This window comes from Xiphophorus maculatus, chromosome 6 (genome assembly GCF_002775205.1).
Source record: "Xiphophorus maculatus strain JP 163 A chromosome 6, X_maculatus-5.0-male, whole genome shotgun sequence".
Taxonomy (NCBI): Eukaryota; Metazoa; Chordata; class Actinopteri; order Cyprinodontiformes; family Poeciliidae; genus Xiphophorus; species Xiphophorus maculatus.
The window spans coordinates 3658860-3683510 of NC_036448.1; the positions used below are offsets into that span (position 1 = coordinate 3658860).

Sequence of the window (24651 nt, forward strand, 5' to 3'; positions counted from 1 at the left end):
ATCTCCAGCCTCGTTCCGGGCGAGAGATGGGGTTCACCCTGGACAGGTCGCCAGTCTGTCGCAGGGCAACACAGAGACATACAGGACAAACAACCATTCACACACACACTCACCCGCAGGGAGAATTTAGATAGACCAATTGACCTAACAGTCATGTTTTTGGACTGTGGGAGGAAGCCGGAGTACCCAGGGAGAACCCACGCATGCACAAGGAGAACATGCAAACTCCACGCAGAAAGACCCCAGGCCGGGAATCGAACCCAGGACCTTCTTGCTGCAAGGCAACAGTGCTACCAACTGAGCCACTGTGCAGCCCTGTGCTGTAAAGGTGCCTGTCAATAAAATAACACCTGTTGCGACTGTTTTGAATTACATCCTTGTCGCCTTTGCACATTTCCAACCTCGTTCTACACCTGCTTATCCTGGTGGGGCGGGGCCTGGTGGAGGTCGCGTCAATGTGTGAGAGGTCAGCAGAGTCTCTGCAGGAGGCAGCAGGAGGGCTCTGCATATCTACAGACTGACAAGTCTTCACATTCCGCTTTTCAAAGTAGCTCAATCTGTTTGGGTTCATTGTTCAAAGTCTCATTTTCACCATGTCATTCATTCATTCATTCATTGATAAATATTGCATAATTCAACCTAAATATGCAGCTAGCAAGCTAGTATTTGGCTTCTAACTAAATTTTTCGTTAGCTCCATCCTACATATTTAGCAAGTAACAAGGTAACTATTTTCTTTAGTTTGGAACTAAACATTAAAATGAAGTTAGCAAACTAAATATTGAATTTGTAAATGAATTATTTAGCAATTATTCAGTTTATCACATAAATATTTTGTCTCAAAATGTAGTTTGCAAGCGAAATATTTAGCTCGAAACCAAATATTTAGGTAGGAAGCGCAATATTTACTTCATGCTGTTCCCAACAAGTTACCACCCTGGGTGGTTGCCCATGTTGCCCATATCAGAAACCGCTACTCCCTTTAATACCCTTCAGATTCATTCTTTTCACTCAGTTTTTGCACTTGTGCTTCATGTTAGTCATATTTTTCATTTTGATTTATTAAATTTTCCACCAATCCAGCATAATCCAGCTCAAATTAATTATAAGATGACCATAATATCTGTGTATGAGCTCAGAAAGCTGATCTGAAGGACATTACAGGGTTCGGCCTGCCTTAGCAAAACCATTTGTACTCTTTATGTCGACCAGTTGGTCTATGTCAGTCACATCCCATCACATGTGTATCAATATCTGTTGGAGTAAAGCTTTATTTTAGTAGACGGATGCAGCGAAGAGCCTGAAAGGGCTCATTCAAGGCTCGGCCTGTCTGCGTTTGATGTGTGTGAAACTGAAAAAGAGGCGAAGAAATGGGGCTGCAGCTCAGCTCGCTGCTGGCTCAGCAGGAGCTATTTCAAGTTCCCGAGAAACAAAGCAGCAGCAGCATCGCCTTTCATGTCCAGCGTACACGTTTCACCTCCAAACGGAAACACAGGCTGCACTGTGTGGTTATATTTAGGCTTCACCTCCAATAATGAACCCACGTTCCTGACCGTCCGCCCCCTTCATTCTTTCTCATCCTGTCGTTTTTTTGTTTTGTTTTGTTTTGGGGGGGTTTTTTTGGCCCGAGGTTTAATTAAAGGGGAAAGCTTCCTGCAGTTCTGCTTTAAGAGAGTTTGATTTTTTTTGCTGCAGCTGCAGGGAGATGGACTCGTATAATCTTACAAACCAAATAGGATACGCACAGACTGCAGCCAAGACTGGCGGGGGTCAGCCAGGAATAATCCCCGCTCTGGTCAGACTGTTGAGGAAATGACTGCTTACAGAGAGTTAGAGGACAGAAAAATAGCTGGAAGGCCGAGAAGAAATAAACAAGCCCTTCATTATTCTGAAAGGCGGTTCGTCAAGCGAGCACACAGGGGTTGTGCTCATATTTATTCACTTAAATATCTGGTATAACACCAATACTTATTTATTGCTTGTTTGATAAAAAATTTTTATATACTTTATTAACTTTATTAATTGCTTGAATGGATTTCTGTCCATTTTGTTCGTTACCTTTCATGACATTTTTTTTAACACCTTTCATTCATTTACAAATTTATTTTTATTTTATTGATTGGTTGATTGATTTCTATTAAAACATTTTTTGATTGTCTCATGAAGTTTTTTTCAACTTTGCCTTTATTTGTTTGTTTATTTACTTATTTAGTTAATTTGTTTTCATTAAAAAGTCCTAATTTTTTTTATGACATTGTTATTAACTTATTTTATTAATTTGATATCTTGGTTGATTGATTTTTACAAATTTTTTCATTATCTTATATGAACTTTCTACTAACCTTTATTTACTTATGTATTTTTGTTGTTGTTGATTGGTTCATTAATTTCTATTTCAAAGAGATCATGATTTTTTTTTAAAGGTTTTTGTCAACTTTTTAAATGCATTTATGTATTTATTGGTTGATTGATTTCCAGAAAACCTTTTTATTATTTTATGGTGTTTTCATTAAATCAACTTTACTTATTTATTTATTGGTTGATTGACTTCTATAAAAAATATTATTTTTTAATGATGTTTATATAAAATTAACTTTATTTTATTGATTGGCTGAGTTCCATACTGTTTTCCATGATCATTTCTGACGTTATTAACTTTTATTTATTTATTTATTTATTTGATTGATTTATCCTTCAACTCAGACGCCCTGATGCTGTTGTAAATTCCTAGTTTAACACCAAGTGCAGTAGCAAAAAAGTAATATTGGATAGTACAAAAATGGTTACCGTGGAAACTTAGCACAGATTTGTGGACAGACCATGCAAGATTTGGCAAGTGGCTCCGTTTGCTTGGGTCTGAGATGTGACAGGTGCTGCTCCAGCTCAGGTGAAATTTGATCTTCAGCATCCAAAGAAAAAGAGAAACATATTTCTGTTTACTGCATACTTTGTAATATATTGCATCAAATATTGCTTGTTGCTTTTAATCCTTCATAACCTCTGCTGCCTGCGTTAATGCAGAATGCAAATAGGATTCTATCTGCAACATCTGCTGAGTGTTATGAAATGAATATAGTTTGTCAATAGAAAAGTTGTAACAACTTTTCAACAAAATAAATCATCCTGAAAAGGAACTTCACTGGCGCTAACCTGAAATCAAAGAAACAAACAAATGAAAAACAAAAACAAAACTTGTGCTGCACTGACACCTTGTGGCCAAATTTAGCCACATTCGTGAGTCCAAGTGTTTGACATTCAAGTTGTTCTTTTGTGACATTTGAAGACAGGGGATATTTGAAATCTTAAAGTTCTGGCTTTGAAGCTGTGCCCTCCCTGCAGACCTCCTCATACAAGTATAGAACTGGACGCAAACAGTCATGGTCACTTATTCAGAGTGATGTAGCAAGACCGGCTGGTTTTGAGCAGGACTTGCATTGTGGAGAGAACTCACATGACGGTGCTAGGTATGGCAGGCATCCCGATCACTTGGGGTAAGAGTTTAAACGAGTGGTGGCCAGCTGCTCTCCCTTGCCACCCAGACCTTGTTGGGAGAGCCACTGCTGACACTTGAAGTCCAAAGACCGGATTATCTCAACAGTCCAGCGGCAGGAGGTGAAATCTCTCCGACTGTACGTATTACCACCTTTATTTCATTTTGGCTGATACTAGTCACTTGGCACAGCTGGGGACTTATGCTTAGCTTTATGGGGATGTAGGAGGATATTAAAGCAAGCGCATGGCTGGAGATAGTGATCATAGATAAGTCAAGTCATTTACTGGAAATCTGCAGCTACATTTTCCAAACTAGCGTACTAAGTAATTCAGAACAGGCTATTCTAGAATTCAAACAAATCATTTTGAGACACAAACATTTGTCAGGAGTCCGTTAAAACACCAGTATGTAACTCTTACTTTAAAATAAATAAAAATTCTATATATTTGTTGTCACTATGTTGTGACAGTACGAGACAGACAATCTGTGAAAAAAACCTAGCTCCTTTGCCTTCTCCCAGGGCTAACTAGAATCAACCAATCAGAGCCAGGAGGAGGGTCTTAGTGCTGTCAATCATGCCCTTCCTCACTTGTTCTCTACTAGCATTGCCTGGTCATAAATGCTAAGCCTAGTTAGCGATTATCAGACCTAATGACCACCGATGACGGCGCTTAAGCGACTTTCCTGTAATGGTGAGTTGTTTCTCCGTCCTTAGCACATTTAACAACACGTTCATGAGGTTGATTGACAGCGCTAAGACCCTCCTCCAGTCTGTCGCAGGGCAACACAGAGACAGACAGGAGAAACAATCATGCACACACACACCCCACACACACCTAGGGAGAATTTAGAGAGACTAATTAACCTAACAGTCATGTTTTTGGACTGTGGGAGGAACCCGGAGAACCCGGAGAGAACCCACACATGAACAGGGAGAACATGCAAACTCAGTGCAGAAAGACCCCGGGTCGGGAATTGAACCCAGGACCTTCTTCTACAAGGCAACAGTGCTACCAGCTGAGCCACTGTGCAGCCTGATAGTTTTAACAAACATGTGAAAAACATATTTTTTTGTTATAAAAGTTACAAAGTGTCTCTTTAAGCCACCACAGTTCAGCTACACTGATACTTTTTTAAAGTTAGAATTTAATTGGTAATATTAGTATTTGCATTTAATTTTGGTTCAGTAAGGTGAATTCTGTTTTTGAGTTAGTTTAGCTGCTGAAAGACAGAATTTCTGAAACAGGCAATAGACCTTGATGTGGTTTTCCTGGGTTCGATTCCAGTCTTGGGTTACTTGCCGCTATTCCTGGCTCTTTCCAGTCAAATTACTGTTCAATACATGCCACAAGAGTCCAAAAAATTTTACATGTTACCTTTAGTATGTTACTCAAATGAATTATTTAAATAGCTCAAATAATTTAGGTAGATCGACAAAATAAGTTGTACACTCCAGTTGTTCTAAAAACTAACATCTGTATGGTCAACATTTAATCAATATGTCGTAATTGCATGTATTTAATATTCCTCAATCCAGACAGATATTCTCTAATATATATTTGAAAAATACAAGCTACAACTGATCAACAGCACTTGCTGATAAACTGGAGAAGTTGGTGGGGTTTCCACTAACGTGTTTCAAACTTTGACAGACCAGGACTACTTTGTGACACTTGGTACTTATACATCTGGGCAAACACAATTTAATTCTGGGGTTCCTCAAGGCTCCATTCTCAGTCCTGTTTTATTTAATCTCCCAGCTCAGATTATAAAGTACTACAACGTCCCTAACCATCAGTACGCTGATGATAGGCACGTTTATATCTCTGTTTTTGCATGACCAACAGTTCACAGCTGTGTTTGAGTTGGTGTGTCCATAAAATCAGTGAATAAATAGGTCAGAACTTCCTCCAGACTAAAGTAGTTAAGATATAAAACATTTTTAAAAATCATTGTTTTTGGACCCAAAATTTCAAGTATAGAGGTTATCCAGCACTTAATGGACTTGGTGGGGCTAAAAATCACAAAGCATACAAGAAACATAATTCTTACTTTGAACTCAGATTAAAATTTGATCAAACATAAAATGTGCTATTAAATCATCTTATGACAATCTGAAAAACATGGCAAGAATAAATGGTTTCCTTCCAAAACAGGTAATTAAAAAAATTGCTGCGTGCTTTATTTCAGACATTAAAGGTTTCTACTGGAATAGTAGAAAATTTTGTAAATTAATACAAAAAAAGGGGTTTGGAAGCTTGCCTTGCTTGGCTCACAATGAAAGTCTGTTGCTAAAATTCTTGCTCCAGCACAGAACCACAAGTCCCACAACAGTTTCTGAATTGTATTTATTCACATACAACCCAAGTAAACACATCGCTCTTACCCTTCTATTCTGAGCACTTTGCCCCACGCTGCAATGGCTTATGGGCCTTTTCTGCACAAGAAAGGCATCTTAATAATAAGACAGAGCATAAAACTGATTTGAGCAGGGCTCTCTTTCTTTTGGCCACGCATGCAGATGCTTGCGGATTGTTGTGCAGAGAGTGGGTTTTATAGCAAACATGTCTGATTTTGTTCCGATGTGAGATGTGTTGCTAAGCTCTCAGCAATGTTTTGTCCCTTCTGTGAAATGTGGGGGGGGGGGAAAAGTGACATAAATGTGAAAATTAGTTATCTAAAAGACCCTTGCTCATTATTCTGCAGGTTGCTTACAGGATTTTATTCAGTAAGACAAAAACAACAAATTAAGGCAGCTTCTTTAAATCAAATTAGGATCTGCAAAAATGTCTTACTTTTCTGGATGAACTACATGAGCAAACTGGTAAGCAATGCAATTAATATTATTCATATACTCATGTATACATACAATTAACATTTAATGCACAGCATTTAAGACTGAGTTCTTGCTAACAGTAACAAGAAGACTGACAGAAAATAGTTCCAACAACAAGGCTCTCTGCTGAAGCAGTGGAAGGGGCCTCGGCGCCCCCTACGTGTGTGTTCTCACACAAAAGACGGCACTTAATTGAAACCCATTGAAGTTCCTAAGGTTCACTGATGAAACCCCTCGTTGAGTCTGCGTGGAGACGGGGAGCCGGAGAACTTTCCACACACTCCCTGTTCTTTCTGTCCAAATCCAACCCAATTTATTCATGAAGGGCATCTGAAAAACAGAAGTTAGCCCAAAGTGTTGTACGAAAATAAGGCAAAAAAAAAGAATAAAAGTCAAGAACAAAACAACACTCACCCCCAGAAACAAAGGCATTAAAAAGAACATCTCTATTCATACCGGAGCCAACGCTATTAGAAAAAGATGTGTTGCTAAATCAAAAGAGACTTAAAGACAGGAAGCAAAGACGTCGGTCTAATATTCAAAGGCGATGAATTCCAAAGTTTGGGAGCCACAACAGAATGAGCTTGTTCTCCTCTCAGTGGTCAGCTGAGGGGAAGGGAGATAACGCTGGAGTACGACCAATTCAATTCAATTCAGTCCGATACACTTATATCACCAGTTCACAACAAATGTCGTCTCGAGACACTTTTAAAAAAGAAAATCATTTCAGTTCCGTCACGCATACATTCCTATTGATCCTAGTTGTCAAACAGTTCAGCATATTTGGTTAATTATTCACAGTAGTTTAAACCGTTTCTATATAAGTGAACCCAGCAGATCGCAGTGAGCCATTGGCACATTGTCGACCGTAGATAACATTAGGTTGCTACGATCCACATCTGTGGGGAGCGGTACGGTGGCCCTGAAGAGCAAACCACGACAACAAATCACTCAACTGTGAGGATGTTGGTACTGTGTGTTTATTAGTTAATTTAGTCCCTGTGCTGTCGTGTCTAGCCCGACTGGTTCCAGCTGTCTCTTGTTCCCCTGTGTATTTAACCTCACCTGTGTCTCCTGCTCCCCGTTGGATCCTAGCTTGTCGTTCCTTGTCATAGTTCTTGTCATTGTGCTGGCGTTGGTCGTCATTGTATGTCTTCCTGAGTTAGCGATCTAGTCCGGTTCCTTACCTGCATTTTCCAAGTGTTGTGAACCTTGCGGACTTCATTAAACTCACTCCTTCCTCTTACCCTGGGTCTCACCGTGCCTAAATCCTCATCTACAGACCACAATTGTAAAACACAACAGCATATTCAAAAACACAACAATATTAAGTAAGCACCTCTTCTGCTTTGTTAATATCATCATGTTTTCCTAATTTGTAGTTGTGCTTAGTTAATATCTTCTTGTTTTTGAATATTTTCTTGTGCTTTTCATTTTGTAGTTGTGTTTAGTTATTTGCTGAAGTGGTTTGCACTTCAGGGCCACCGTAGATCAGTGGTGGTCCTCACACCTCCGTCTGGAGACTGTCCCTCCAAGAAGGGCCCAGCAGTATTTGGTTGCATTTCACGGGGCAGCATAAGAAGTACGGCCCATTTTGGAGGCATTGATCAGAATCTTTTCTGCCATTGTTATATCAGGCGAGAGATACAAAGCTCTGGTAGTAAAAACCAACAGTCATAGACAAGGTTTTGTCACCAAGGCAGTCTCTATGACGATCGCAATGAACACTTAACAGCCAGATGGTTAGGATCTAGGAAAACAATAAAGGTAAAGCATAATGTGCATATTTACACTATTCTAAACGTTCTTCCAAACTGCTGTACCCCCCACATGCGTTTTCTCTGCCGATGTCAAATAATTGTATTCGATCAGTATAGAGTTTCCACTGACTCTCATCACAAAAACCTTTGGCTAACTCCCGGCTGCCTTCCACATATCAGCCAGTCGTTCATTTAAATCAAATTTATTGCTGTTATTTATGGGACCAACGCCGGACGGATTGAGACAATTCCCCCGTTTTCAAAATACCATCGCTGTGGACTCGATGACTACGTGTTGACAGCACAAATGTTGGGGATAAAGAAGGTCGGTATTCCACCCTTGACCTCATCAGCGTCAACACCTTCCCTCTCTAGCTATTTTGTTTGCCCTTTGGAGGATTTCTTTGTGTTAGAAATGAGATGTTTACCTGGGAACCACAAGAGTGTTTTCAGGGCTGGCAAAAAAAGCTTTATCCTCCACTGAATGAGCTTCCCAACGAATAAATTGTGTTACACAGGCAAAATCTATCAAAGGTAAATTCTTATTTGACATTTTTTTGACTTAACTTACTCTGCAGCCCAGAACAGAGGTAATAAATGGGAGAGAATTCATTACAAGAGCCGAACATAAAACCGTAATTTTTCACAGGACTTTCCAGCAGTCTCGCCGCTGCTGCGCTTCGGCAAGTGGAGGAGCTCCAAGGTCATCAGGAAAGATGTTTTTTGTGGCAGGGGCCAGAAATGCTGCAGAATCAGAGGAGGTAGGTGCTGTGTTCAATATATTTACACTGAGAAATGCAAAAAAATAAAATAAAAAATCTGTTTTTTCCACATTTATTAAAACTGTGACCATGTTGTGACAGTTTGCTAAGAGTCTGATAATCTGTGGAAAAAAATCAAATCCTCCCTGAGCTGCTATTGCTGTCTGAAGAAATACACCGGTCCCTGTCAAAAACAACCAATCACAGCCAGGAGGAGGGGCTTAGCGCTGTCAGTCATCCTCATGTTGTCCCTGCTAAAACCTTTTATCTGTTGTCATCAGTGGCTATGCTAACTAGAAACAACCAATCAGAGCCAGAGGGCAGATCTCAGCGCTGTCAATCACTATTTCATGTGGCGTAGCTCATCTCTCTCCGTTTTACCCCATTGCTATCTGCTTTTTTTTTTTTGCTAAGTTTCATTTCCATCTTACCTGGAAATATGCTTTTATTTCCAGGTGCCTCTGTCCTACTAGATGCACCTCTATGACACAGTGACCACCAGACCAGTACCTGTCTGCACACGAGCGTAAAACGGCGATGCCCAACACAAAATACATCATGACTGAACACAGGACCATCCCGAGTCCGAGGAGAATGGCTCGGTCTTCTCCGGGTTAGACAGCAGTCACCGTTTTCTTCTTGTCCAAAATATCCACCTCTCGAAACTTCTGGTAAATCGACCTAAGAGCAGAAGGTTAAACGGCATCATTTTTTAAAATGTTTTTTTAGAAGGCTAAAACAGAGACAAACATTTAAAAAAAAAAAGAAAAAATGTGGTCATTGAAGCTGCAGTATATGACGTTTCTAAAAGTATATGTTTTTTAACATATGTGTTAAAATTATCATTATGTAGGGATAAGACAGATGATCTGTTCAAATAAAACCGAGCTCCTCTGCCTTCTCGTGGCGTTGCCATATTCCCAGGACTCACAACAGAAATCAAACAACCAATCAGAGCCAGGAGGAGGGACTTAGCGCTCTCAATCATCCTAATATTGATGATTAGGATACTCACCTAATTGATGATTAGGTGAGTATCCTAATTGATGATTAGGATACTACTAATCATCAATTAGTAGTATCCTAATTGATACTAGGATACTACTAGTATCAATTACTAGTATTGATTACTAGTAATCAGTAGTAGTAATTACTAATACTCACCCCTTCTCCCTTTCTTTTTGCTCAGCCACAGTTGGTTTACCACAACAGTCTTCCACAAATGCTAAGGATAGTTAGTAGTAGGTAAAGGCAGAGGAGCTCAATTTTTTCAGATTATCTGTCTCAGATTCAAACTGTCCCTACATAGAGACAGTTTGAACAAAACAAATCGTGTTTTTTATGAAAGTTACATACTGCAGCTTTAAATAATTCATTGTTTTGTGCTGGCATCCATCGCTTCCAGGCCGCCATCTTAAACCACCTGGTTCTCTTCAACAGTACTGAGTTTAACACCATAAGTGTCAAGAGTCACGCACTATTTGACCGGCGGTGATGTCAAACCCACAGGGAAACTGAAACGTTGCTCATATGGAGCTTAAGCCTGTAAACAAGATGGAGTGTCTGAATTACAGCTTATACCTAAACGGTTTTGATGAGTCAGATTTAATAAAGTCTCAGTTCTTGAGAGTTCAATGAATTGTGCATTTCTGGACTCCTGCACATTGTTTCCTACCCCCACCTCCTCAGTGACCTTACTGGAAAGCTAAATTGCGAGGAACGGTTTTGGGTTGTGTCACCTATCCAATCGGATTCCAACGTCAAATGGTTTCTGCAGACTTTTGGAGAGTTCTCCGGAGAGCGTCGGCAACTTACTGGACTCCTCCACCATATGCGTGATGAAGCATGAGAGTCTCTAGACCAATGGTCCCCAACCCCCAGGTAATTGACCAATTGGTACCGGGCGACCTGTCCAGGGTGAACCCCACCTCTCACCCGTTGACCGCTGGAGAAAGGCACCAGCACCCCTCATGACCCCAACAGGAATAAACATGTTAGAAGGATGGATGTTAAAATGTGAGCAAAAAGTAATAACTCTGAAACAGGAAGAACAGAGGAGTGAATGACAGCCTTTATTCATGAAACCCCGTCTGCAAAACACACAGTATTTGCATCTCTTGACACAATAACAAAACAAAAAGAATAAGACACAGTGCCACATGTCTTATTCTTTTTTGGGAGCTGATGGAAATAAGATGCAAACGTTTGTATTTGACTGATGCATCTAAAAGTATTTCTATCAGGGAATATATCATAAGCATTAGCTTGCAGCAAGGACCGTCTGCTGAGTTTAGAGTTTATTACATAAACTGAGTTATTTTTTGTTTTGATGAAGGAGGATGCATCTGCCAGCGACAGTCACCCGTGTTAAGAGCAAATATTCTAACCCTTAAAATCGTTCCTAACCGAAAACAGTGTGAAGTCTTTTATTCGGTAAGCGGCTCACATCATTCACATCTAAGCTGGCACTGTTCATATACAATATTTAACTATTCCAGTAAAACAAACCAGCATCTGTAGATTCACTGTGAGTTTATTCCAGCCTCACTTTGGGTTAATCAGGTTCTTGCTTGAAATGTACCACCTGTATTGATGTAGAGGAAGTAGCAGACCTGTATTACCTATTTCTTGTGTTGATCTATGGTCGCTCCCTGCAAGAAAAATACAAAACTCTAAAGTTTATCTAAAACTTTAGAGTTTTCAGATAAACTTTTACAAGGACTGAGAGTGACTCTCAAACCTTTTGTAAGAAGCAATACTATATTGCAGTGGTCCCCAACCCCCGGGCCGCGGACCGGTACCGGTCCGTGGACCAATTGGTACCGGGCCGCTGAAGAAATAATTAAATACTTCCGTCTCGGTGCGCAAACCACGCCCCAACCCCCGGTCCGCAGCAAATTTTCGAAGTCTTGACCGGGCCGCTTTTACGTTAAAGATTGGGGACCACTGCTATAATGAATCCAAAAAAAGGAACATAGAAGAAAAAAAACTTTCTCGTGTGCACCATTGTAGCCAGCTTTCTCTCAACTTTACCTTACCTTCTGTCGGGATTTGAGATTTTTATGTTTATTTTGAGTTCTCTGTGTTCTGAGTCCCTGTGCTGTCCTGTCCTCCCCTTGATTGTTCCCTGGTGTGTCTCGTTTCCTTGATTACCCTCTTTGTATTTAACTCCACCAGCCTTATTCCGCCTGTCAGCGCCTGGTCATTGCCACATGCATGGTCCTTATGCTGAACTACTGGATCCTGCGACTTCTGCACCTGGGGCTGGCAGAGTTGCAGCAGGAGGCAGAGTGGGAGCGCCTGACGGCGGTTGCCGTTCTGAAAGGCAACACTCTGCCTCCCAAGCCGCAGAGTCTCTCTGCCAGCCCAGACCCAGCGTCTCCGGAACCAGCACCTCCAGAGCCCGCAGCAGCGCCTCCGCGGCCAGAGCCTGCAGCAGCCCCCTCTCCTGCAGCTCCAGAGACTGTTTCTCCTGCACCCGCCATACCTTCAGCCGTTGCTGTCTCCGTGCCTCCAGCCCCTGCGTCCTCCACACCTCCGGTCGTCACCGCTACAGCTGCCGCTCCCACGCCCGCAGGAGCCGTTGCTCCTAAGCCTGCTCCAGCCCCTCGGCGAAAAGAGCCCACTCTCGCCTTCGCTCCGGTCCCCATGGTGAAGGGTTTCCAGGCGGCCGCCTGACACCAGGCCGACAGGGGGCGCGGCTGATGGCGTGGCCTGTCTCCGTAAGTGAGCCTTCGGGCCCAGTTAGTGGGTTCTTGGCCCCTAAAGAGCTTCCTAGTTCCTCCGAGATTCCTAGTGTCCCCTCCAAGCTCCCTAGCTTTCCCTCCGAGCTCCCTAGCTTTCCCTCCGAGCTCCCTAGCGTCTCCTCCGAGCTCCCTAGTGTTCCCTCCAAGCTCCCTAGCATCCCCTCCAAGCTCCCTGGCTTTCCCTCCAAGCTCCCTAGCGTCCCCTCCAAGCTCCCTGGCTTTCCCTCCAAGCTCCCTAGCGTCCCCTCCAAGCTCCCTGGCGTTCCCTCCAAGCTCCCTAGCGTCTCCTCCGAGCTCCCTAGTGTTCCCAATGTTTCCTCGTCGCCCCCTAGGGCTCCTCCCGAGAACCAGCCTCCTAGTGCTCCTCCAGATTCTCCCAGAGACTCCTTGTCGCCGCCTCCTGTGGCGCGGTCCCTGCGCCGACATCGCCTGGCGGACCCGCCTCCCGCAGCCTGGCCTCTGTGCCGACGTCGACCTCCGGACCAGCCTCCAGGGGCCCGGCCCCAGCACCGACATTGCCCGCCGGACCCACATTTGGCTCCTTCCTGTGCCTCCGCCCACCCTGCTGGGTTGTTTTTTGTTGTTATTTGGACTCTGGCCCCCCGTCCTGCGCCCCTCCACCCACCCTTGTCAGGTCCTCGTCTCATTTGGTGTCATCGTGCTGTCTCTGTCTTTACACCGCACCTCCTTCTTCCCGTCCCCAGTGCCACGGACGTCCTCCGGACCTCTCCCGTGGGTTCTGCCTCCAGTGCCGCGGACGCCTGCCGGACCTCCCACGCGACGGACGCCCGCCGGACTTTCCCCGCGGGTTTCATCTCCTGTGCCTCCGCCCAGCCTGATGGGTTGTTTTCTGTTGTTATTTGGACTCTGGCCCCCCGTCCTGTGCCCCTCCACCCACCCTTGTTGTGTTTTGTTTTTCAGAATTTGAGCCCTACACTGTATTCGTCCTGTCCTTCTGTGGCTTTTTCATAGATGTAGACGTACCCATTGCTGCAAACGTCAGCTGCACAGTCGATCGTTTCCAGTGATACCCGCTCATCCTCCGCCTTAAACACCAGTTCTCCACACATCAGATATGTGTAAAAGCTGCTGGTGTCAGAAGCAGTTGAATGTCTCCAGCAAATGACGGAGGACAGATGATATAACTGAGTTCCATTTTTTAAAGGAACTTCCAGGGCTGGGTCAGGTATCACAGGATGTCTATCATCTGGACTGTCTGACCATGGCAGTATCAGGGTCATCACATCCGTGTCATTAAAAAAGCAATCCCTCTTTTTATTTGACTTGCAGGTGTCGCAACTTTTTGAAATTCCACTCCAATAATCCTCCAGAAGAGTTGATGTAGTGTCATTTACTTGTTCCTTTGGCAGAGGAACGACAGGACCAAGGTCACGAATAATTCGTGAACACTTCTGACAATGTTCACAGTAGTCAGTTGTGTATAGTTTAGTGTTTGTGTAGATGCCACACTCCGCCAGATAGTGCAACATGTAAAACAACAGGACTCCTGGCCTGTCCTGATGTTTCACATCCTTAATCTTCAGAGTATCAATTAGTTCATTCTGAACAGCAAACACTTCATGTGGAGGAAAGTCTCTTCCTGGATGGCACATTGCTGTGAAGAAGCATCTCGCAAACAATGGTGTCGCTGAAAAAAGTTCAGAAATCTCCTCAGGATGCTGAGCCACAAACCTTCTGACAACAGTCAAATTAATTATGCTTTGCATTGTGGAATTCATCCAACAGTTATAAAAGGAGTTGGAGAATTTGCAGAAATACATGGCTGGGTAAATATTTACATCCATGGCATCGAAATCGTTGGTGTCATTCTCATTTCCGTCTTCTGAGTTTTCTTCTTCAGAAGACGATTCCTCTGATGAAGAAAACTTATATACTTCTCCAAATTCTGGCCACGTATCCTCAGCATTTGGGCTTCCAGAAGGAACTTCCTCATCCTTAGAGGAAGCATCAATGCTCTTAGTATAAATGCCTTCGTTATGGTCAGGGTCAAATTCAACATCATCTTCAGAGCTTTCTTCATCTGAAGACCATTCTTCTGATGAAGAAAGCTCAGACACTTCATCAAAATGTGGCACAACATCATCCTTATCTTTAGTGTCCAGGTTCTCACAATGGTCTGTGTGACTTTTAATTTCTGTGTCTCCAGAGAAGGTTTCAAATTCCAGCTCCGTTTTGCTATCAGGAAGACAGATGCTTTCCAAAGCAGCAGTTTCTCCAGATGTCTTTACTGTCAAACACTTATTGATGGTAACTTCCTCGACTTTAGAGGAAGCATCGATGTCCTTCTGATTTTCAGGAAAAATGTCAAAACTCATGTACTTCCCTGTCTTAAACTCTACGAATTCTCCTGAAATTCCATCGTCTTTGGCAACAATGTCAAAACCAGAGTATTCCAATCTTCCATCTTCAGATGAGCTCTCTGTAGAAAGATCACTGTGTTTTACATCGTCTTCGGAGACAATGTCAAAATCAGAGGACTCAAATCTTCCATCTAAAGATGAGCTCTCTCCATAAACATCCTTGTGTTTTACACATTCTTCAAAGAAATCTTCAAATCCAAAATACTTCATACGTTCATCTTCATATGAGCTCTCCTTTGAAACAACATTGTGTTTTACATCGTCTTCAGCGATGACGTCAAAATCAAAGTGTTCTGGACTTTCGTCAGTTGATCTCTCTGCTGAAAGGTCTTCATCTTTTATCCGATATCCCAGCAACTTTTCTACTCCCTTTGTAACAAGATACCCAAGGCCCCAACCGATAGTTAAAATCATTGTGACTGAGGTTGAAATGGTTTCTAAAATCACTTTCCGAAATCGTCTCTCTATCAAAGTGTTGTACCTCCAACGGCGTTGAAAAGCAAACTGAGAATTCTTGTATTCCAAATGATAATAATAATCGCTTGAACCTTTATGACATCATCGATGAGAACACCGATGACATGATGATGTCATGATGATGATGTCACACGACCTGTGTCAGGTTCTTGTTTGTTTTAGTTGCTATGGAAACACAAGGAGTTATGTATGAGATAAAACTACTGTCAATTAAAAATGCATGCGTAGACATCTAAATTTGTGAATTTAAGTCAGTAAATGTGCATAAATGTAAGTTTTGTATTTGTCCTGTTTTTCAACTCATACGTACGTGTAACTTTACCTATGAGAATACTCGTAAACAAATAAATTAATACAAGTGTTTTTGATTGGTTTTATAGAGAGTAAGTATTTTTCCAGAAGTTAGACACACATCAGTCACATTTAGAAACTGGCTCTAAACCATCTGCTTGATCTATTTTGAACTGGGAGTGAGGAGGATCCTCTTCAACTTATCATGTCTTGCCATAATTACTTGCTCTGTTCATAAGGAAAACATTGGCTGGCTGACTTCTCTGGTTTTCACTGCTTAGCTGCGTCATTTATATATTTCCTCTGTCCTGTTGTACAGATGGTTTTTTTTAAACATTTTATCTCCAAAAATATAGAAATGTTATGGATGAAATAATGTGTTTACAATCATGAATTTAAAGTGTAGCAGGAAGCCGGAGCACCCGGAGAGAAACCTGCAAATTTCTTTTTGATATTTTATTCATGAAATGTAATTACAAAATCTATTTCTGACATTTTGTAATTAAATGTCAGAAATACATTTATTATTTCAGAGCCTTTTTGGGAAATAAAGGCTCTAGTGGCCTTTATTTAATAGGAGTAGACAGGAAAGTGGGTTATGAGAGAGGGCATTCAAACCCAGGACTTTGATGCTGCAAGGCAACAGTGCTCCCAACTGAGCCACTGTCCAACAGTTTTATTCTCAAAATTAATGTTTTATTAACATCTAAGGAGAATTTAGAGGCCAATTAACCAAACAGTCATGATGTTAGACTGTGGCAGGAAGCCGGAGCGCCCGGAGAGAAACCTGCAAACAGGAAACCTGTCAATCTTTTTACCCTTTGATCCCAGAAAATTTTGTGTCTCTTGTCATGAATGTTTAAGTAACTGAACTCAACAACACATGTTCTGTCCCAGTTACTGAAACGTCTCCAGCTTCAAAATGCTCGGTTATTATCTCATCAGGGATATTTTCTTCAACCAAATTAGAAATTTCTAGCTCCTCTCCAAAAGCACCTTAATCGCTTTCGAGAGGAGGGGCTGGAGAAACCATCGCATTAGATCTTTTTACCCGGTCTTTGCCTACTTCCTTTCCTTTTGATAAAGGTAAATGAAGCCCCTTCTGAACATGATGATGTAGAAGCAGTCGTGATAGTTTGTGGACTCATTTTAAGCGATAAAAAAAAGAAAAGACGTTTGATACGAGACGGAACTACGAAATTTAACTACGAAAAAACATAACTCAACTAGAAATCATAGTGCAGCAAATAGAACCTCCAGCCCCTGCGTCCTCCACACCTCCGGTCGTCACCGCTGTGGCTGCCGCTCCCACGCCCCCAGCAGCCGTCGCTCCTAAGCCTTCTCCAGCCCCTCGGCGAAGAGAGCACACTATCGCCTTCGCTCTGGTCCCCATGATGATGGGTTTCCAGGCGGTCGCCAGCCAGGGGGCGCCAGCCAGGGGGCGCGGCTGATGGCGTGGCCTGTTGCCCGTAAGTGAGCCTTCGGGCCCTGTTAGTGGGTTCTTGGCCCCTAAAGAGCTTCCTAGTTCCTCCGAGTTTCCTAGCATCCCCTCCAAGCTCCCTGGCTTTCCCTCCAAGCTCCCTAGCTTTCCCTCCAAGCTCCCTAGCTTTCCCTCCGAGATCCCTAGCGTCTCCTCCGAGCTCCCTAGTGTTCCCTCCAAGCTCCCTAGCGTCCCCTCCAAGCTCCCTGGCTTTCCCTCCAAGCTCCCTGGCTTTCCCTCCAAGCTCCCTGGCTTTCCCTCCAAGCTCCCTGGCTTTCCCTCCAAGCTCCCTAGCGTTCCCTCTAAGCTCCCTAGCGTCTCCTCCGAGCTCCCTAGTGTTTCCAATGTTTCCTCGTCGCCCCCTAGTCCTCCTCCCGAGAACCAGCCTCCTAGTGCTCCTCCAGATTCTCCCAGAGACTCCTTGTCGCCGCCTCCTGTGGCCCGGTCCCTGCGCCGACTTTGCCTGGCGGACCCGCCTCCCGCAGCCTGGCCTCTGTACCGACGTCGACCTCCGGACCAGCCTCCAGTGGCCCGGCCCCAGCACCGACGTTTCCCGTCGAACCCACATTCGGCTCCTTCCTGTGTCTCCGCCCACCCTGCTGGGTGCTGCTCAAATCTTTCATCTTCAGATGAGCTTTCTGAAGAAACGTCACTGTGTTCTACATCGTCTTCGGAGAGAGTGTCAGAATCAGAGGACTCAAATCTTTCATCTTCAGATGAGCTTTCTGAAGAAACGTCACTGTGTTCTACTTCGTCTTCGGAGACACTGTCAGAATCAGAGGACTCAAATCTTTCATCTTCAGATGAGCTCTCTGAAGAAACGTCACTGTGTTCTACTTCGTCTTCGGAGACACTGTCAGAACCTGAGGACTCAAATCTTTCATCTTCAGATGAGCTCTCTGAAGAAACATCACTGTGTTTTTCATCGTGTTCAACGAAATCTTCAAATTCAAAGTAATTATGTTGTTTATCTTCAGATGAGCTCTCTGCAGAAACATCAGTGTGTTTTACATCGTCTTCAGGAACGATGTCAGAACCTGAGGACTCAAATCTTTCATCTTCAGATGAGCTCTCTGAAGAAACATCACTGTGTTTTTCATCGTGTTCAACGAAATCTTCAAATTCAAAGTAATTATGTTGTTTATCTTCAGATGAGCTCTCTGCAGAAACATCAGTGTGTTTTACATCGTCTTCAGGAACGATGTCAGAACCAGAGGACTCAAATCTTCCATCTTCAGATGAGCTTTCTGAAGAAACATCACTGTGTTTTTCATCGTCTTCAGCGAAATCTTCAAATCCAGAGTAATTTTGTTGTTTGTCTTCAGATGAGCTCTCTGCAGAAACATCCTTGTGTTTTACACATTCTACAAAGAAATCTTCAAGTTTAAAATTCTTGTATCGTCCATCTTCAGATGTGCTCTCCTTCGAAACATCCTTGTGTTTTACATCGTCTTCAGCGATGACGTCAAAATCAAAGTGTTCTGGACTTTCGTCAGTTGATCTCTCTGCTGAAAGGTCTTCATCGTTAATCCGATATCCCAGCAACTTTTCTACTCCCTTCGTAACAAGATACCCAAGGCCCCAACCGATAGTTAAAATCATTGTGACTGAGGTTGAAAGGGTTTCTAAAATCACTTTCCGAAATCGTCTCTCTATCAAAGTGTTGTACCTCCAACGGCGTTGAAAAGCAAACTGAGAATTCTCGTATTCCAAATGATAATAATAATCCTTGAACCTTTATGACATCATCGATGAGAACACCGATGACATGATGATGTCACACGACCTGTGTCAGGTTCTTGTTTGTTTTAGTTGCTATGGAAACACAAGGAGTTATGTATGAGATAAGACTACTGTCAATTAAAAATGCATGCGTAGACATCTAAATTTGTGAATTTAAGTCAGTAAATGTGCATAAATGTAAGTTTTGTATTTGTCCTGTTTTTCAACTCATACGTACGTGTAACTTTACCTCGACGTGTTTTGCGTTCAGAGATGCTCTTCTGCATACCTCGGTTGGAATGAGTGGTTATTTGAGTTACTGTTGCTGTTCTATCAGCTGGAACCAGTCTGGCCATTTTCCTGTGATCTCTGGCATCAACAAGACATTTGCACCCACAGAACTGCTGCTCACCGCATATTATCTCTTTTTCAGACCATGTTCTGTAAACCCTAGAGATGGATGTGCGTGAAAATCCCAGTAGATCAGCAGTTTATAAAATACTCAGACCAGCCCATCTGGCACCAACAACCGTACCACATTGAAAGTCACTTAAACACCTAATAAAGTGGCATATGTGACATAGTAGTGTCAGTACTTTAACAAATTCTGACAGTTTCAGAAAGCTCAAAGTTTTGACATTTTTCAAAAGATTTCCTTTTGATTTCCTTTGATTTCTTCCCAGTGGCCGGTGAGTGTATGTGCAACTGTCCTGTGTGTGAATTCATTTGCTGTATTACCTATTTCTTGTGTTGATCTATGGTCGCTCCCTGCAAGAAAAATACAAAACTCTAAAGTTTATCTAAAGCTTTAGAGTTTTCAGATAAACTTTTACAAGGACTGAGAGTGACTCTCAAACCTTTTGTAAGAAGCAATACTATAATGCAGTGGTCCCCAACCCCCGGGCCGCGGACCGGTACCGGTCCGTGGACCAATTGGTACCGGGCCGCTGAAGAAATAATTAAATACTTCCGTCTCGGCGCGCAACCCACCCCCCATTCCCCCGGTCCGCAGTGAATTTTTGAAGTCTTGACCGGGCCGCGTTACTAAAAAGATTGGGGACCTCTGCTCTAGACTGTTCAGAGCATGCACCGAGCTTCTGAGGCCGAAGCAGCAGTGGCTGAGTGCTGTGTTGGAGCAAACGGAGAGTTTGGTAGCAACCAGGATCCCTTCAAGATGGCTGCAACCTCACCATGCATATACCGGCCTGAAAAATAAATTAATGTGAAACTCTTGGGCTGCTGCTACGTGCTTCCTGTCCTGCCACTGCTAGGATTGCAAGCCAAAAGATCTCAACAAGCAGCTGAAACAAACAACAACCTCCATGCTCTGTCCCCATGCTCATAGAAATCAGCATGTGTAGGTGTACTGAGAAAAGTATATTGAGAAAGTACTCTGGGCCCAGAAGGTTAGGGTAGGAAGGTTAGGGTTAGGCAGAGCAAAATTGACCAGTAAAATATAAATAATAGCTCAAGCTAGTACAATATTTTAATCTCTTATCCTGCTTTACGTTTAGATAAAGTTTTAAACCTGAAGTGACGTAAACGTTGACTTCAAGCTCTACCATTAATAAGGAGAATTTGACTGCAGTATTCAATGTTTAACCCAAAGAGGGCAGCACTGAGATGGTTTGGGGCCAAATATTAAATAAATTAAATAAATTGACCCGAAAACGTTGCATTTTTTTCACTGTAACAAAAAAGAAGCACCTTTAAGAAACCAATGTATGCAATTTCTTAGCAAAAAGGTTGATTTGGGGTTTAGTTATTCTTTAAGATTGAAACACGTTTCATAAGACAACACTGAATATAAGACAAGCTACCTGATAAACTTAGCAATAAAATTATGTTGAATAATTGACAGATCTATTTATTGACAGATCTATTTACTGCTTCTTATTGTTGCAGATCAGCTTTTTTTTTTTTTTTAAAGTCAACGACTTTTCACCCACTTGTCAAAATGTGGGTTTTACTTCCTCAGATGGGCATGGAGATGACCACTAGGGGGCAGGGCTCCCGCTCTTTTCTTCTGTCGTTAAGTTTGCATTTTATTTTGATCTTATGGAAAACATAAAAAAATATGGGGAGGGGGGGGACCATATTTATTAAAACTGTCACCATGTTGTGAAAGTATAATTTACAGATAATCTGTGGGGGGTGGAGGGGAGCTGACCTCCTCCAGCACCACCCAGTGCTACAACTGAGGCCTGCAAAAATGCACCAGTCCTCCAGCCAGGTTGAAGGTTTTAGTGCTGTCAATCAATCTCCTGTACTCGCTGCTCAATGTGCTAATGACAGAGAAACAACTTACCGTTAAACAAAAACAGTTTATCCGTTGTCAGTGGTGGCTCTGCTAACTGGCCTTAGCATTCGTGGCAGGCTATGTTGTGGTGAACCAGCTGTAGCGTAGCTGAGCATGAGAGTGATTGACAGCGATAAGACCCTCCTCCTGGCTCTGATTGGTCGTGTCTGACAGTATAAATTAGAAGAGATAACCTCTTTTATATGCTCTCATGAAATAACGATCATTTTAACAAGTAACCAAAAACATATACAGTATATGCATTTATATTATTTTCTCATAAAAATTACTTACCGCAATTTTACATCTAGTAAAGGATTTGTTTCATCCAGAAGAAGATGGGAGAAAAACAAATTCCTACCTTGAAGGACGATCACCACTGGCTAAAGTTAACCTTGCCTTCCTCCAGTTTTTTTTCTTTTCCGCATTTTAAAAACAGTTACTGTTTTCTACTGTAGGCAAGATACTAACAACTCTCAATTTTTTAAAAGAACCTTACTTGAAAATCAGTTTTTGTTGTTTTTTTTCTTTGCCCCTTTAGGCAAAGACTTACAAGTAACACAACCTGAGATAACCGCCTTTATTTTGTCTTGATACAGTGTGTGGGCAGAGGAAGGGACGTGTGCTGTCATCAACGCCACGGTCACCGGGGGTCATGAACTGTTCATACAGTTACGGGTCAGACTGCTGGAGGGTGTCCAGGTTCCCCTGTCTGCAGGTGTATGTGAGCGTCAACAACACGGGTCGAATCGGTCGTCTGTTGCACAACAAAGAGGAAGCCAGCTCTGAAGTAAGTCCAGAGCCAGAGGAAACACCGTGACTGGCTGTGAGTCGCTTCAAATGTTGGCAGGAGGAGTCGACATGCTGGCCACAGTGACAGACTCACTCCAACCACTGAGCAGAGAGGGTCTGTTGGTTCCAGGTGGCGCAACTATGTAACTTTCTGAGGTGAATGTGGGCTCATTATAGACACACTGTGTAGGCCATTGTTTTGTTTTGGTCCCACTTCAAGAGCAGTGCTCCTATATAGTGCATACCAACTTTATGCGCCGCTACGAAAACTTTAGCTATATTCCGCTAACATCAAAATATCGCAACTTTGCAATTGCCGTGTTTCCGTTGAATAAGAAATGGCAATAAAATCACACGTGAAGTGACAAGTCATTAATATGCCACTCCATCATCCTCCGACTACTTCCTGTTATCTTCTTCTTTGTGGTTTGCGCCAGTAGCTGCATTTCCATTACAAATGTGCGCGAAACTGTGTCGATATTCCGCTAATGTCGAAAAAGCAAAAATTTCCAATTGTGGTCTTTCCAAAAATCTTTTAAAAAATATGCGGCCATATTCCTCATACCACTTCCTGTCGACTTCTTCATCTTTTCCACTGGTAGTAACATCTGGTTGTTGATCATGTGACTTGTGTGATGTGAAAGAAGTGCTTCCACTGCAGTTTTGCGAACTACACTAAATCACTACATTGTATCGCCAAAACTTTAAATTATCGTGTTTGCATTGGATAACTGTATTCTCAAAATGTCAAATTGCTCAATGTTATGTTCTTAAAATGTACAACAGCAGCTACGTAAATCCACCAGTTAGTTCAGCGATAACTCATTAGAAACATGCCACGCCATCATCCTCCAACTACTTCCTGTCGTCTTCTTCGTTTCTGCCAGTGGCAACATCGGACTGTTGATCGTGTGACTCGCCAGATGCGGAAAAATTGCTTCCATTGCAGTTTTGCCAGAAACCAATTTCAATGTGACCCAAAAAAAGACACCTCATCCTAGCGCCAAACTTTTTTTTTTAATTGAAAAACGAGTTGGTTTTTCAAAATTGGCAAATAAATTAAACAAATCTATTCTTAAAATGTCAAATTGTGCAATTATACGGTGAATGGAAAAACACAGCTGTACGAGTTAGCATTCACTGTTGCGTAAAAAAACCTGGCCAACCAAATAAACGTTTCGCTCAGTGTAACCTGCCGCCCTCTGCTTGCCTTGCAGTGTGTCTACATCCCCCGGTGCCAGAAGGACAGCGCGGCCAACCGCGCCGTCATCGTCAACATCTCCCAACACCTGAAGACCAACCAGCACGTCTCCTGCTACTACGACCCCAGCGAATAGCAGGACGCGGTCCTGCTGACTTGGCTCTATCACCACAGCTCTGTCTTTCACACCCTGTTGTGGCCCTCTTGCACGCTCAGGTGGGGGCCCTCATCGTCGTCATGGTGAAGCTCACGCAGTACCTCTCCAGACTTTGCGAGGAGGTAGGGAAGCTCAAGAGGTGAATGACATGCGGCGGCTCTCAAGGTCACGAATGTTGGGTGATCGACGTGTAAAGAGGATTTTATTTTATTTTTAATCTGCAGCAAACTTTGCCGTGACCTTTGGCAGACTTTCCTCCCTGGCTGAGACTCTGAAAACTTCCACGGCGCTGCAGCGAGGATGTAGCTTGTTTAGAGAAGCGGACTGGATGTTCCTGGCCGGAAGCTGACAGACATGGAACTGGCTGTTCCTGACAAAACAGAGATCTTTCTTCTGCCTGGTTTTAAAGCTTTGCAAAGCATCTGCGAGGACGTGTTTAATCCAAGCACTGCGTGAGACTTCAGAAAGAAAGAAAAAAAAAGTCCTGGAGTGACCAGAGTTTTCTCCAGCTGCACTGAGCGTAGGATAACAATGTGCTGCCGCTCCCCCCACCTGTTTCTCTGCTCTGCCACTCACGCTTTGGAAACTAAAGGAGTCCCACCCATCACTCATTCAGACAAGAGACAAATTGAGACTGAAAGCTTTTTAAAGCGAAGATGTGTTGTTTTTCACTCAAGGTTATCCTCAGAACCTCATTCCAGGATATGGCTACTTGAAGGCTCTGACATATAGGAGAGTAAAATATTAAAATATCTTTGAGGAACCTCCTGATGGTTTATCAAAGTCTCATCAGCGCTTTCGCGTTCAAGTAGGACACAAAGTAGATGAGAGAAAACAACTTTAAATCACTGACGTGCGCTAACCTGCCTCAACGGGACAGTGTTTATGAAACGCCTCGCTGCAGATGCTTTTTTCGGGTTTTGAATCGAACAAAACTAAAAGTGTTTAAATGACAACAGAATATTGGATGTTTACTCTCATTTTTCAGTGTTTGTCATCATTTCTGCTGCTTTTTCTTAATGTCTCTGTTACTCATTTCACTCATCCAGATGGATTAGGACTAGGGATGCAACGATATAAAAATTGGTACCGATTCCAATATTATTATTGATGTCATGGCCGACATGACATATTTTATTTTTTTTAACCTGTATGTCAGAAGGCCTGCATGTGCACCTCAGCAATAATATTTAGCTAAATATAATAATTTTGCAAAAGTAAACTAGTCTGGCTGCCCTCAGTCTAATAATGACTCT

At 42.7% G+C, this 24651-nt stretch overlaps 1 pseudogene; it reads left to right on the forward strand.

Moving 5' to 3' along the window:
- The first annotated feature begins 3429 nt into the window (after positions 1-3429).
- LOC102234952 lies at positions 3430-24375 on the forward strand (annotated as a pseudogene).
- The last annotated feature ends 276 nt before the right edge of the window (positions 24376-24651 follow it).